Source organism: Pungitius pungitius, chromosome 8 (genome assembly GCF_949316345.1).
Source record: "Pungitius pungitius chromosome 8, fPunPun2.1, whole genome shotgun sequence".
NCBI lineage: Eukaryota > Metazoa > Chordata > Actinopteri > Perciformes > Gasterosteidae > Pungitius > Pungitius pungitius.
This window is the reverse complement of record NC_084907.1, coordinates 7,541,939-7,558,366: the sequence shown is the minus strand read 5'-3', so window position 1 is coordinate 7,558,366 and position 16,428 is coordinate 7,541,939.

Below are 16,428 nucleotides of genomic sequence, written 5' to 3'. Positions count from 1 at the left end.
TGATGAATGCTTTAGCTTACACTGTTTTTATCAAGCAAATGACCTGTTTTCATCATTTTCATTATGGAATGAAGGATTAGGTTTAGTTTTAGAACCTGATTCACTGAACTACGTTTTGACCATATTTGTTACTTTCAAAGCTTTTGCAGAAGGAGAAAACAACTAAAACGGACTGTGTGATGAAAGCTTTAGCTTAAACTGTTTCTATCAAGCAAATGACCTGTTTTCATCATTGTCTTTATGGAATGAAGGGTTAGGTTTAGTTTTAGAACCTGATTCACTGAACTACGTCTTGACCATATTTGTTACTTTCAAAGCTTTTGCAGAAGGAGAAAACAACTAAAACGGACTGTATGAAGAATACTGTAGCTTACACTGTTTCTATCAAGCAAATGACCTGTTTTCATCATTATCTTTATGGAATGAAGGGTTAGGTTTAGTTTTAGAACCTGATTCACTCAACTAGGTTTTGACCATTATTGTTACTTTCAAAGCTTTTGCCGAAGGAGAAAACAACTAAAACGGACTGTATGAAGAATATTGTAGCTTACACTGTTTCTAACAAGCAAATTACCTGTTTTCATCATTGTCTTTATGGAATGAAGGATTAGTTTTAGTTTTAGAACCTGATTCACTCAACTACGTTTTGACCATATTTGTTACTTTCAAAGCTTTTGCAGAAGGAGAAAACAACTAAAACGGACTGTGTGATGAAAGCTTTAGCTTACACTGTTTCTATCAAGCAAATTACCTGTTTTCATCATTGTCTTTATGGAATAAAGGATTAGTTTTAGTTTTAGAACCTGATTCACTCAACTACGTTTTGACCATATTTGTTACTTTCAAAGCTTTTGCAGAAGGAGAAAACAACTACAACGGACTGTGTGATGAAAGCTTTAGCTTACACTGTTTCTATCAAGCAAATTACCTGTTTTCATCATTGTCTTTATGGAATGAAGGATTAGTTTTAGTTTTAGAACCTGATTCACTCAACTACGTTTTGACCATATTTGTTACTTTCAAAGCTTTTGCAGAAGGAGAAAACAACTAAAACGGACTGTGTGATGAAAGCTTTAGCTTACACTGTTTCTATCAAGCAAATTACCTGTTTTCATCATTGTCTTTATGGAATGAAGGATTAGTTTTAGTTTTAGAAGCTGATTCACTCAACTACGTTTTGACCATATTTGTTACTTTCAAAGCTTTTGCAGAAGGAGAAAACAACTAAAACGGACTGTGTGATGAAAGCTTTAGCTTACACTGTTTCTATCAAGCAAATGACCTGTTTTCATCATTGTCTTTATGGAATGAAGGATTAGGTTTAGTTTTAGAACCTGATTCACTCAACTACGTTTTGACCATTATTGTTACTTTCAAAGCTTTCGCCGAAGGAGAAAACAACTAAAACGGACTGTGTGATGAATGCTTTAGCTTACACTGTTTTTATCAAGCAAATGACCTGTTTTCATCATTTTCATTATGGAATGAAGGATTAGGTTTAGTTTTAGAACCTGATTCACTGAACTACGTTTTGACCATATTTGTTACTTTCAAAGCTTTTGCAGAAGGAGAAAACAACTAAAACGGACTGTGTGATGAAAGCTTTAGCTTAAACTGTTTCTATCAAGCAAATGACCTGTTTTCATCATTGTCTTTATGGAATGAAGGGTTAGGTTTAGTTTTAGAACCTGATTCACTGAACTACGTCTTGACCATATTTGTTACTTTCAAAGCTTTTGCAGAAGGAGAAAACAACTAAAACGGACTGTATGAAGAATACTGTAGCTTACACTGTTTCTATCAAGCAAATGACCTGTTTTCATCATTATCTTTATGGAATGAAGGGTTAGGTTTAGTTTTAGAACCTGATTCACTCAACTAGGTTTTGACCATTATTGTTACTTTCAAAGCTTTTGCCGAAGGAGAAAACAACTAAAACGGACTGTATGAAGAATATTGTAGCTTACACTGTTTCTAACAAGCAAATTACCTGTTTTCATCATTGTCTTTATGGAATGAAGGATTAGTTTTAGTTTTAGAACCTGATTCACTCAACTACGTTTTGACCATATTTGTTACTTTCAAAGCTTTTGCAGAAGGAGAAAACAACTAAAACGGACTGTGTGATGAAAGCTTTAGCTTACACTGTTTCTATCAAGCAAATTACCTGTTTTCATCATTGTCTTTATGGAATAAAGGATTAGTTTTAGTTTTAGAACCTGATTCACTCAACTACGTTTTGACCATATTTGTTACTTTCAAAGCTTTTGCAGAAGGAGAAAACAACTACAACGGACTGTGTGATGAAAGCTTTAGCTTACACTGTTTCTATCAAGCAAATGACCTGTTTTCATCATTGTCTTTATGGAATGAAGGATTAGGTTTAGTTTTAGAACCTGATTCACTCAACTACGTTTTGACCATTATTGTTACTTTCAAAGCTTTTGCAGAAGGAGAAAACAACTAAAACGGACTGTGTGATGAAAGCTTTAGCTTACACTGTTTCTATCAAGCAAATTACCTGTTTTCATCATTGTCTTTATGGAATGAAGGATTCGTTTTAGTTTTAGAACCTGATTCACTCAACTACGTTTTGACCATTATTGTTACTTTCAAAGCTTTTGCAGAAGGAGAAAACAACTAAAACGGACTGTGTGATGAAAGCTTTAGCTTACACTGTTTCTATCAAGCAAATGACCTGTTTTCATCATTGTCTTTATGGAATGAAGGATTAGGTTTAGTTTTAGAACCTGATTCACTCAACTACGTTTTGACCATTATTGTTACTTTCAAAGCTTTCGCCGAAGGAGAAAACAACTAAAACGGACTGTGTGATGAATGCTTTAGCTTACACTGTTTTTATCAAGCAAATGACCTGTTTTCATCATTTTCATTATGGAATGAAGGATTAGGTTTAGTTTTAGAACCTGATTCACTGAACTACGTTTTGACCATATTTGTTACTTTCAAAGCTTTTGCCGAAGGAGAAAACAACTAAAACGGACTGTATGAAGAATATTGTAGCTTACACTGTTTCTAACAAGCAAATTACCTGTTTTCATCATTGTCTTTATGGAATGAAGGATTAGTTTTAGTTTTAGAACCTGATTCACTCAACTACGTTTTGACCATATTTGTTACTTTCAAAGCTTTTGCAGAAGGAGAAAACAACTACAACGGACTGTGTGATGAAAGCTTTAGCTTACACTGTTTCTATCAAGCAAATGACCTGTTTTCATCATTGTCTTTATGGAATGAAGGATTAGGTTTAGTTTTAGAACCTGATTCACTCAACTACGTTTTGACCATTATTGTTACTTTCAAAGCTTTTGCAGAAGGAGAAAACAACTAAAACGGACTGTGTGATGAAAGCTTTAGCTTACACTGTTTCTATCAAGCAAATTACCTGTTTTCATCATTGTCTTTATGGAATGAAGGATTCGTTTTAGTTTTAGAACCTGATTCACTCAACTACGTTTTGACCATTATTGTTACTTTCAAAGCTTTTGCAGAAGGAGAAAACAACTAAAACGGACTGTGTGATGAAAGCTTTAGCTTACACTGTTTCTATCAAGCAAATGACCTGTTTTCATCATTGTCTTTATGGAATGAAGGATTAGGTTTAGTTTTAGAACCTGATTCACTCAACTACGTTTTGACCATTATTGTTACTTTCAAAGCTTTTGCAGAAGGAGAAAACAACTAAAACGGACTGTGTGATGAAAGCTTTAGCTTAAACTGTTTCTATCAAGCAAATGACCTGTTTTCATCATTGTCTTTATGGAATGAAGGGTTAGGTTTAGTTTTAGAACCTGATTCACTGAACTACGTCTTGACCATATTTGTTACTTTCAAAGCTTTTGCAGAAGGAGAAAACAACTAAAACGGACTGTATGAAGAATACTGTAGCTTACACTGTTTCTATCAAGCAAATGACCTGTTTTCATCATTATCTTTATGGAATGAAGGGTTAGGTTTAGTTTTAGAACCTGATTCACTCAACTAGGTTTTGACCATTATTGTTACTTTCAAAGCTTTTGCCGAAGGAGAAAACAACTAAAACGGACTGTATGAAGAATATTGTAGCTTACACTGTTTCTAACAAGCAAATTACCTGTTTTCATCATTGTCTTTATGGAATGAAGGATTAGTTTTAGTTTTAGAACCTGATTCACTCAACTACGTTTTGACCATATTTGTTACTTTCAAAGCTTTTGCAGAAGGAGAAAACAACTAAAACGGACTGTGTGATGAAAGCTTTAGCTTACACTGTTTCTATCAAGCAAATTACCTGTTTTCATCATTGTCTTTATGGAATGAAGGATTAGTTTTAGTTTTAGAACCTGATTCACTCAACTACGTTTTGACCATATTTGTTACTTTCAAAGCTTTTGCAGAAGGAGAAAACAACTACAACGGACTGTGTGATGAAAGCTTTAGCTTACACTGTTTCTATCAAGCAAATGACCTGTTTTCATCATTGTCTTTATGGAATGAAGGATTAGGTTTAGTTTTAGAACCTGATTCACTCAACTACGTTTTGACCATTATTGTTACTTTCAAAGCTTTCGCCGAAGGAGAAAACAACTAAAACGGACTGTGTGATGAATGCTTTAGCTTACACTGTTTTTATCAAGCAAATGACCTGTTTTCATCATTTTCATTATGGAATGAAGGATTAGGTTTAGTTTTAGAACCTGATTCACTGAACTACGTTTTGACCATATTTGTTACTTTCAAAGCTTTTGCAGAAGGAGAAAACAACTAAAACGGACTGTGTGATGAAAGCTTTAGCTTAAACTGTTTCTATCAAGCAAATGACCTGTTTTCATCATTGTCTTTATGGAATGAAGGGTTAGGTTTAGTTTTAGAACCTGATTCACTGAACTACGTCTTGACCATATTTGTTACTTTCAAAGCTTTTGCAGAAGGAGAAAACAACTAAAACGGACTGTATGAAGAATACTGTAGCTTACACTGTTTCTATCAAGCAAATGACCTGTTTTCATCATTATCTTTATGGAATGAAGGGTTAGGTTTAGTTTTAGAACCTGATTCACTCAACTAGGTTTTGACCATTATTGTTACTTTCAAAGCTTTTGCCGAAGGAGAAAACAACTAAAACGGACTGTATGAAGAATATTGTAGCTTACACTGTTTCTAACAAGCAAATTACCTGTTTTCATCATTGTCTTTATGGAATGAAGGATTAGTTTTAGTTTTAGAACCTGATTCACTCAACTACGTTTTGACCATATTTGTTACTTTCAAAGCTTTTGCAGAAGGAGAAAACAACTAAAACGGACTGTGTGATGAAAGCTTTAGCTTACACTGTTTCTATCAAGCAAATTACCTGTTTTCATCATTGTCTTTATGGAATAAAGGATTAGTTTTAGTTTTAGAACCTGATTCACTCAACTACGTTTTGACCATATTTGTTACTTTCAAAGCTTTTGCAGAAGGAGAAAACAACTACAACGGACTGTGTGATGAAAGCTTTAGCTTACACTGTTTCTATCAAGCAAATGACCTGTTTTCATCATTGTCTTTATGGAATGAAGGATTAGGTTTAGTTTTAGAACCTGATTCACTCAACTACGTTTTGACCATTATTGTTACTTTCAAAGCTTTTGCAGAAGGAGAAAACAACTAAAACGGACTGTGTGATGAAAGCTTTAGCTTACACTGTTTCTATCAAGCAAATTACCTGTTTTCATCATTGTCTTTATGGAATGAAGGATTCGTTTTAGTTTTAGAACCTGATTCACTCAACTACGTTTTGACCATTATTGTTACTTTCAAAGCTTTTGCAGAAGGAGAAAACAACTAAAACGGACTGTGTGATGAAAGCTTTAGCTTACACTGTTTCTATCAAGCAAATTACCTGTTTTCATCATTGTCTTTATGGAATGAAGGATTAGGTTTAGTTTTAGAACCTGATTCACTCAACTACGTTTTGACCATTATTGTTACTTTCAAAGCTTTCGCCGAAGGAGAAAACAACTAAAACGGACTGTGTGATGAATGCTTTAGCTTACACTGTTTTTATCAAGCAAATGACCTGTTTTCATCATTTTCATTATGGAATGAAGGATTAGGTTTAGTTTTAGAACCTGATTCACTGAACTACGTTTTGACCATATTTGTTACTTTCAAAGCTTTTGCAGAAGGAGAAAACAACTAAAACGGACTGTGTGATGAAAGCTTTAGCTTACACTGTTTCTATCAAGCAAATTACCTGTTTTCATCATTGTCTTTATGGAATAAAGGATTAGTTTTAGTTTTAGAACCTGATTCACTCAACTACGTTTTGACCATATTTGTTACTTTCAAAGCTTTTGCAGAAGGAGAAAACAACTAAAACGGACTGTGTGATGAATGCTTTAGCTTACACTGTTTTTATCAAGCAAATGACCTGTTTTTATCATTCTCATTATGGAATGAAGGATTAGGTTTAGTTTTAGAACCTGATTCACTGAACTACGTTTTGACCATATTTGTTACTTTCAAAGCTTTTGCAGAAGGAGAAAACAACTAAAACGGACTGTGTGATGAAAGCTTTAGCTTACACTGTTTATATCAAGCAAATGACCTGTTTTCATCATTATCTTTATGGAATGAAGGGTTAGGTTTAGTTTTAGAACCTGATTCACTGAACTACGTCTTGACCATATTTGTTACTTTCAAAGCTTTTGCAGAAGGAGAAAACAACTAAAACGGACTGTATGAAGAATACTGTAGCTTACACTGTTTCTATCAAGCAAATGACCTGTTTTCATCATTATCTTTATGGAATGAAGGGTTAGGTTTAGTTTTAGAACCTGATTCACTCAACTAGGTTTTGACCATTATTGTTACTTTCAAAGCTTTTGCCGAAGGAGAAAACAACTAAAACGGACTGTATGAAGAATATTGTAGCTTACACTGTTTCTAACAAGCAAATTACCTGTTTTCATCATTGTCTTTATGGAATGAAGGATTAGTTTTAGTTTTAGAACCTGATTCACTCAACTACGTTTTGACCATATTTGTTACTTTCAAAGCTTTTGCAGAAGGAGAAAACAACTAAAACGGACTGTGTGATGAAAGCTTTAGCTTACACTGTTTCTATCAAGCAAATTACTTGTTTTCATCATTGTCTTTATGGAATGAAGGATTAGTTTTAGTTTTAGAACCTGATTCACTCAACTACGTTTTGACCATATTTGTTACTTTCAAAGCTTTTGCAGAAGGAGAAAACAACTACAACGGACTGTGTGATGAAAGCTTTAGCTTACACTGTTTCTATCAAGCAAATGACCTGTTTTCATCATTGTCTTTATGGAATGAAGGATTAGGTTTAGTTTTAGAACCTGATTCACTCAACTACGTTTTGACCATTATTGTTACTTTCAAAGCTTTTGCAGAAGGAGAAAACAACTAAAACGGACTGTGTGATGAAAGCTTTAGCTTACACTCTTTCTATCAAGCAAATTACCTGTTTTCATCATTGTCTTTATGGAATGAAGGATTAGTTTTAGTTTTAGAACCTGATTCACTCAACTACGTTTTGACCATATTTGTTACTTTCAAAGCTTTTGCAGAAGGAGAAAACAACTAAAACGGACTGTGTGATGAAAGCTTTAGCTTACACTGTTTCTATCAAGCAAATTACCTGTTTTCATCATTGTCTTTATGGAATGAAGGATTAGTTTTAGTTTTAGAACCTGATTCACTCAACTACGTTTTGACCATTATTGTTACTTTCAAAGCTTTTGCAGAAGGAGAAAACAACTAAAACGGACTGTGTGATGAAAGCTTTAGCTTACACTGTTTCTATCAAGCAAATGACCTGTTTTCATCATTGTCTTTATGGAATGAAGGATTAGTTTTAGTTTTAGAACCTGATTCACTCAACTACGTTTTGACCATATTTGTTACTTTCAAAGCTTTTGCAGAAGGAGAAAACAACTACAACGGACTGTGTGATGAAAGCTTTAGCTTACACTGTTTCTATCAAGCAAATGACCTGTTTTCATCATTGTCTTTATGGAATGAAGGATTAGGTTTAGTTTTAGAACCTGATTCACTCAACTACGTTTTGACCATTATTGTTACTTTCAAAGCTTTTGCAGAAGGAGAAAACAACTAAAACGGACTGTGTGATGAAAGCTTTAGCTTACACTGTTTCTATTAAGCAAATGACCTGTTTTCATCATTGTCTTTATGGAATGAAGGATTAGGTTTAGTTTTAGAACCTGATTCACTCAACTACGTTTTGACCATTATTGTTACTTTCAAAGCTTTTGCAGAAGGAGAAAACAACTAAAACGGACTGTGTGATGAAAGCTTTAGCTTAAACTGTTTCTATCAAGCAAATGACCTGTTTTCATCATTGTCTTTATGGAATGAAGGGTTAGGTTTAGTTTTAGAACCTGATTCACTGAACTACGTCTTGACCATATTTGTTACTTTCAAAGCTTTTGCAGAAGGAGAAAACAACTAAAACGGACTGTATGAAGAATACTGTAGCTTACACTGTTTCTATCAAGCAAATGACCTGTTTTCATCATTATCTTTATGGAATGAAGGGTTAGGTTTAGTTTTAGAACCTGATTCACTCAACTAGGTTTTGACCATTATTGTTACTTTCAAAGCTTTTGCCGAAGGAGAAAACAACTAAAACAGACTGTATGAAGAATATTGTAGCTTACACTGTTTCTAACAAGCAAATTACCTGTTTTCATCATTGTCTTTATGGAATGAAGGATTAGTTTTAGTTTTAGAACCTGATTCACTCAACTACGTTTTGACCATATTTGTTACTTTCAAAGCTTTTGCAGAAGGAGAAAACAACTAAAACGGACTGTGTGATGAAAGCTTTAGCTTACACTGTTTCTATCAAGCAAATTACCTGTTTTCATCATTGTCTTTATGGAATGAAGGATTAGTTTTAGTTTTAGAACCTGATTCACTCAACTACGTTTTGACCATATTTGTTACTTTCAAAGCTTTTGCAGAAGGAGAAAACAACTACAACGGACTGTGTGATGAAAGCTTTAGCTTACACTGTTTCTATCAAGCAAATGACCTGTTTTCATCATTGTCTTTATGGAATGAAGGATTAGGTTTAGTTTTAGAACCTGATTCACTCAACTACGTTTTGACCATTATTGTTACTTTCAAAGCTTTCGCCGAAGGAGAAAACAACTAAAACGGACTGTGTGATGAATGCTTTAGCTTACACTGTTTTTATCAAGCAAATGACCTGTTTTCATCATTTTCATTATGGAATGAAGGATTAGGTTTAGTTTTAGAACCTGATTCACTGAACTACGTTTTGACCATATTTGTTACTTTCAAAGCTTTTGCAGAAGGAGAAAACAACTAAAACGGACTGTGTGATGAAAGCTTTAGCTTAAACTGTTTCTATCAAGCAAATGACCTGTTTTCATCATTGTCTTTATGGAATGAAGGGTTAGGTTTAGTTTTAGAACCTGATTCACTGAACTACGTCTTGACCATATTTGTTACTTTCAAAGCTTTTGCAGAAGGAGAAAACAACTAAAACGGACTGTATGAAGAATACTGTAGCTTACACTGTTTCTATCAAGCAAATGACCTGTTTTCATCATTATCTTTATGGAATGAAGGGTTAGGTTTAGTTTTAGAACCTGATTCACTCAACTAGGTTTTGACCATTATTGTTACTTTCAAAGCTTTTGCCGAAGGAGAAAACAACTAAAACGGACTGTATGAAGAATATTGTAGCTTACACTGTTTCTAACAAGCAAATTACCTGTTTTCATCATTGTCTTTATGGAATGAAGGATTAGTTTTAGTTTTAGAACCTGATTCACTCAACTACGTTTTGACCATATTTGTTACTTTCAAAGCTTTTGCAGAAGGAGAAAACAACTAAAACGGACTGTGTGATGAAAGCTTTAGCTTACACTGTTTCTATCAAGCAAATTACCTGTTTTCATCATTGTCTTTATGGAATAAAGGATTAGTTTTAGTTTTAGAACCTGATTCACTCAACTACGTTTTGACCATATTTGTTACTTTCAAAGCTTTTGCAGAAGGAGAAAACAACTACAACGGACTGTGTGATGAAAGCTTTAGCTTACACTGTTTCTATCAAGCAAATGACCTGTTTTCATCATTGTCTTTATGGAATGAAGGATTAGGTTTAGTTTTAGAACCTGATTCACTCAACTACGTTTTGACCATTATTGTTACTTTCAAAGCTTTTGCAGAAGGAGAAAACAACTAAAACGGACTGTGTGATGAAAGCTTTAGCTTACACTGTTTCTATCAAGCAAATTACCTGTTTTCATCATTGTCTTTATGGAATGAAGGATTCGTTTTAGTTTTAGAACCTGATTCACTCAACTACGTTTTGACCATTATTGTTACTTTCAAAGCTTTTGCAGAAGGAGAAAACAACTAAAACGGACTGTGTGATGAAAGCTTTAGCTTACACTGTTTCTATCAAGCAAATGACCTGTTTTCATCATTGTCTTTATGGAATGAAGGATTAGGTTTAGTTTTAGAACCTGATTCACTCAACTACGTTTTGACCATTATTGTTACTTTCAAAGCTTTCGCCGAAGGAGAAAACAACTAAAACGGACTGTGTGATGAATGCTTTAGCTTACACTGTTTTTATCAAGCAAATGACCTGTTTTCATCATTTTCATTATGGAATGAAGGATTAGGTTTAGTTTTAGAACCTGATTCACTGAACTACGTTTTGACCATATTTGTTACTTTCAAAGCTTTTGCAGAAGGAGAAAACAACTAAAACGGACTGTGTGATGAAAGCTTTAGCTTAAACTGTTTCTATCAAGCAAATGACCTGTTTTCATCATTGTCTTTATGGAATGAAGGGTTAGGTTTAGTTTTAGAACCTGATTCACTGAACTACGTCTTGACCATATTTGTTACTTTCAAAGCTTTTGCAGAAGGAGAAAACAACTAAAACGGACTGTATGAAGAATACTGTAGCTTACACTGTTTCTATCAAGCAAATGACCTGTTTTCATCATTATCTTTATGGAATGAAGGGTTAGGTTTAGTTTTAGAACCTGATTCACTCAACTAGGTTTTGACCATTATTGTTACTTTCAAAGCTTTTGCCGAAGGAGAAAACAACTAAAACGGACTGTATGAAGAATATTGTAGCTTACACTGTTTCTAACAAGCAAATTACCTGTTTTCATCATTGTCTTTATGGAATGAAGGATTAGTTTTAGTTTTAGAACCTGATTCACTCAACTACGTTTTGACCATATTTGTTACTTTCAAAGCTTTTGCAGAAGGAGAAAACAACTAAAACGGACTGTGTGATGAAAGCTTTAGCTTACACTGTTTCTATCAAGCAAATTACCTGTTTTCATCATTGTCTTTATGGAATAAAGGATTAGTTTTAGTTTTAGAACCTGATTCACTCAACTACGTTTTGACCATATTTGTTACTTTCAAAGCTTTTGCAGAAGGAGAAAACAACTAAAACGGACTGTGTGATGAATGCTTTAGCTTACACTGTTTTTATCAAGCAAATGACCTGTTTTTATCATTCTCATTATGGAATGAAGGATTAGGTTTAGTTTTAGAACCTGATTCACTGAACTACGTTTTGACCATATTTGTTACTTTCAAAGCTTTTGCAGAAGGAGAAAACAACTAAAACGGACTGTGTGATGAAAGCTTTAGCTTACACTGTTTATATCAAGCAAATGACCTGTTTTCATCATTATCTTTATGGAATGAAGGGTTAGGTTTAGTTTTAGAACCTGATTCACTGAACTACGTCTTGACCATATTTGTTACTTTCAAAGCTTTTGCAGAAGGAGAAAACAACTAAAACGGACTGTATGAAGAATACTGTAGCTTACACTGTTTCTATCAAGCAAATGACCTGTTTTCATCATTATCTTTATGGAATGAAGGGTTAGGTTTAGTTTTAGAACCTGATTCACTCAACTAGGTTTTGACCATTATTGTTACTTTCAAAGCTTTTGCCGAAGGAGAAAACAACTAAAACGGACTGTATGAAGAATATTGTAGCTTACACTGTTTCTAACAAGCAAATTACCTGTTTTCATCATTGTCTTTATGGAATGAAGGATTAGTTTTAGTTTTAGAACCTGATTCACTCAACTACGTTTTGACCATATTTGTTACTTTCAAAGCTTTTGCAGAAGGAGAAAACAACTAAAACGGACTGTGTGATGAAAGCTTTAGCTTACACTGTTTCTATCAAGCAAATTACTTGTTTTCATCATTGTCTTTATGGAATGAAGGATTAGTTTTAGTTTTAGAACCTGATTCACTCAACTACGTTTTGACCATATTTGTTACTTTCAAAGCTTTTGCAGAAGGAGAAAACAACTACAACGGACTGTGTGATGAAAGCTTTAGCTTACACTGTTTCTATCAAGCAAATGACCTGTTTTCATCATTGTCTTTATGGAATGAAGGATTAGGTTTAGTTTTAGAACCTGATTCACTCAACTACGTTTTGACCATTATTGTTACTTTCAAAGCTTTTGCAGAAGGAGAAAACAACTAAAACGGACTGTGTGATGAAAGCTTTAGCTTACACTCTTTCTATCAAGCAAATTACCTGTTTTCATCATTGTCTTTATGGAATGAAGGATTAGTTTTAGTTTTAGAACCTGATTCACTCAACTACGTTTTGACCATATTTGTTACTTTCAAAGCTTTTGCAGAAGGAGAAAACAACTAAAACGGACTGTGTGATGAAAGCTTTAGCTTACACTGTTTCTATCAAGCAAATTACCTGTTTTCATCATTGTCTTTATGGAATGAAGGATTAGTTTTAGTTTTAGAACCTGATTCACTCAACTACGTTTTGACCATTATTGTTACTTTCAAAGCTTTTGCAGAAGGAGAAAACAACTAAAACGGACTGTGTGATGAAAGCTTTAGCTTACACTCTTTCTATCAAGCAAATGACCTGTTTTCATCATTGTCTTTATGGAATGAAGGATTAGTTTTAGTTTTAGAACCTGATTCACTCAACTACGTTTTGACCATATTTGTTACTTTCAAAGCTTTTGCAGAAGGAGAAAACAACTACAACGGACTGTGTGATGAAAGCTTTAGCTTACACTGTTTCTATCAAGCAAATGACCTGTTTTCATCATTGTCTTTATGGAATGAAGGATTAGGTTTAGTTTTAGAACCTGATTCACTCAACTACGTTTTGACCATTATTGTTACTTTCAAAGCTTTTGCAGAAGGAGAAAACAACTAAAACGGACTGTGTGATGAAAGCTTTAGCTTACACTGTTTCTATCAAGCAAATTACCTGTTTTCATCATTGTCTTTATGGAATGAAGGATTAGTTTTAGTTTCAGAACCTGATTCACTGAACTACGTTTTGACCATATTTGTTACTTTCAAAGCTTTTTACAGAAGGAGAAAACAACTACAACGGACTGTGTGATGAAAGCTTTAGCTTACACTGTTTCTATCAAGCAAATGACCTGTTTTCATCATTGTCTTTATGGAATGAAGGATTAGGTTTAGTTTTAGAACCTGATTCACTCAACTACGTTTTGACCATTATTGTTACTTTCAAAGCTTTTGCAGAAGGAGAAAACAACTAAAACGGACTGTGTGATGAAAGCTTTAGCTTACACTCTTTCTATCAAGCAAATTACCTGTTTTCATCATTGTCTTTATGGAATGAAGGATTAGTTTTAGTTTTAGAACCTGATTCACTCAACTACGTTTTGACCATATTTGTTACTTTCAAAGCTTTTGCAGAAGGAGAAAACAACTAAAACGGACTGTGTGATGAAAGCTTTAGCTTACACTGTTTCTATCAAGCAAATTACCTGTTTTCATCATTGTCTTTATGGAATGAAGGATTAGTTTTAGTTTTAGAAGCTGATTCACTCAACTACGTTTTGACCATATTTGTTACTTTCAAAGCTTTTGCAGAAGGAGAAAACAACTAAAACGGACTGTGTGATGAAAGCTTTAGCTTACACTGTTTCTATCAAGCAAATGACCTGTTTTCATCATTGTCTTTATGGAATGAAGGATTAGGTTTAGTTTTAGAACCTGATTCACTCAACTACGTTTTGACCATTATTGTTACTTTCAAAGCTTTCGCCGAAGGAGAAAACAACTAAAACGGACTGTGTGATGAATGCTTTAGCTTACACTGTTTTTATCAAGCAAATGACCTGTTTTCATCATTTTCATTATGGAATGAAGGATTAGGTTTAGTTTTAGAACCTGATTCACTGAACTACGTTTTGACCATATTTGTTACTTTCAAAGCTTTTGCAGAAGGAGAAAACAACTAAAACGGACTGTGTGATGAAAGCTTTAGCTTAAACTGTTTCTATCAAGCAAATGACCTGTTTTCATCATTGTCTTTATGGAATGAAGGGTTAGGTTTAGTTTTAGAACCTGATTCACTGAACTACGTCTTGACCATATTTGTTACTTTCAAAGCTTTTGCAGAAGGAGAAAACAACTAAAACGGACTGTATGAAGAATACTGTAGCTTACACTGTTTCTATCAAGCAAATGACCTGTTTTCATCATTATCTTTATGGAATGAAGGGTTAGGTTTAGTTTTAGAACCTGATTCACTCAACTAGGTTTTGACCATTATTGTTACTTTCAAAGCTTTTGCCGAAGGAGAAAACAACTAAAACGGACTGTATGAAGAATATTGTAGCTTACACTGTTTCTAACAAGCAAATTACCTGTTTTCATCATTGTCTTTATGGAATGAAGGATTAGTTTTAGTTTTAGAACCTGATTCACTCAACTACGTTTTGACCATATTTGTTACTTTCAAAGCTTTTGCAGAAGGAGAAAACAACTAAAACGGACTGTGTGATGAAAGCTTTAGCTTACACTGTTTCTATCAAGCAAATTACCTGTTTTCATCATTGTCTTTATGGAATAAAGGATTAGTTTTAGTTTTAGAACCTGATTCACTCAACTACGTTTTGACCATATTTGTTACTTTCAAAGCTTTTGCAGAAGGAGAAAACAACTACAACGGACTGTGTGATGAAAGCTTTAGCTTACACTGTTTCTATCAAGCAAATGACCTGTTTTCATCATTGTCTTTATGGAATGAAGGATTAGGTTTAGTTTTAGAACCTGATTCACTCAACTACGTTTTGACCATTATTGTTACTTTCAAAGCTTTTGCAGAAGGAGAAAACAACTAAAACGGACTGTGTGATGAAAGCTTTAGCTTACACTGTTTCTATCAAGCAAATTACCTGTTTTCATCATTGTCTTTATGGAATGAAGGATTCGTTTTAGTTTTAGAACCTGATTCACTCAACTACGTTTTGACCATTATTGTTACTTTCAAAGCTTTTGCAGAAGGAGAAAACAACTAAAACGGACTGTGTGATGAAAGCTTTAGCTTACACTGTTTCTATCAAGCAAATGACCTGTTTTCATCATTGTCTTTATGGAATGAAGGATTAGGTTTAGTTTTAGAACCTGATTCACTCAACTACGTTTTGACCATTATTGTTACTTTCAAAGCTTTCGCCGAAGGAGAAAACAACTAAAACGGACTGTGTGATGAATGCTTTAGCTTACACTGTTTTTATCAAGCAAATGACCTGTTTTCATCATTTTCATTATGGAATGAAGGATTAGGTTTAGTTTTAGAACCTGATTCACTGAACTACGTTTTGACCATATTTGTTACTTTCAAAGCTTTTGCAGAAGGAGAAAACAACTAAAACGGACTGTGTGATGAAAGCTTTAGCTTAAACTGTTTCTATCAAGCAAATGACCTGTTTTCATCATTGTCTTTATGGAATGAAGGGTTAGGTTTAGTTTTAGAACCTGATTCACTGAACTACGTCTTGACCATATTTGTTACTTTCAAAGCTTTTGCAGAAGGAGAAAACAACTAAAACGGACTGTATGAAGAATACTGTAGCTTACACTGTTTCTATCAAGCAAATGACCTGTTTTCATCATTATCTTTATGGAATGAAGGGTTAGGTTTAGTTTTAGAACCTGATTCACTCAACTAGGTTTTGACCATTATTGTTACTTTCAAAGCTTTTGCCGAAGGAGAAAACAACTAAAACGGACTGTATGAAGAATATTGTAGCTTACACTGTTTCTAACAAGCAAATTACCTGTTTTCATCATTGTCTTTATGGAATGAAGGATTAGTTTTAGTTTTAGAACCTGATTCACTCAACTACGTTTTGACCATATTTGTTACTTTCAAAGCTTTTGCAGAAGGAGAAAACAACTAAAACGGACTGTGTGATGAAAGCTTTAGCTTACACTGTTTCTATCAAGCAAATTACCTGTTTTCATCATTGTCTTTATGGAATAAAGGATTAGTTTTAGTTTTAGAACCTGATTCACTCAACTACGTTTTGACCATATTTGTTACTTTCAAAGCTT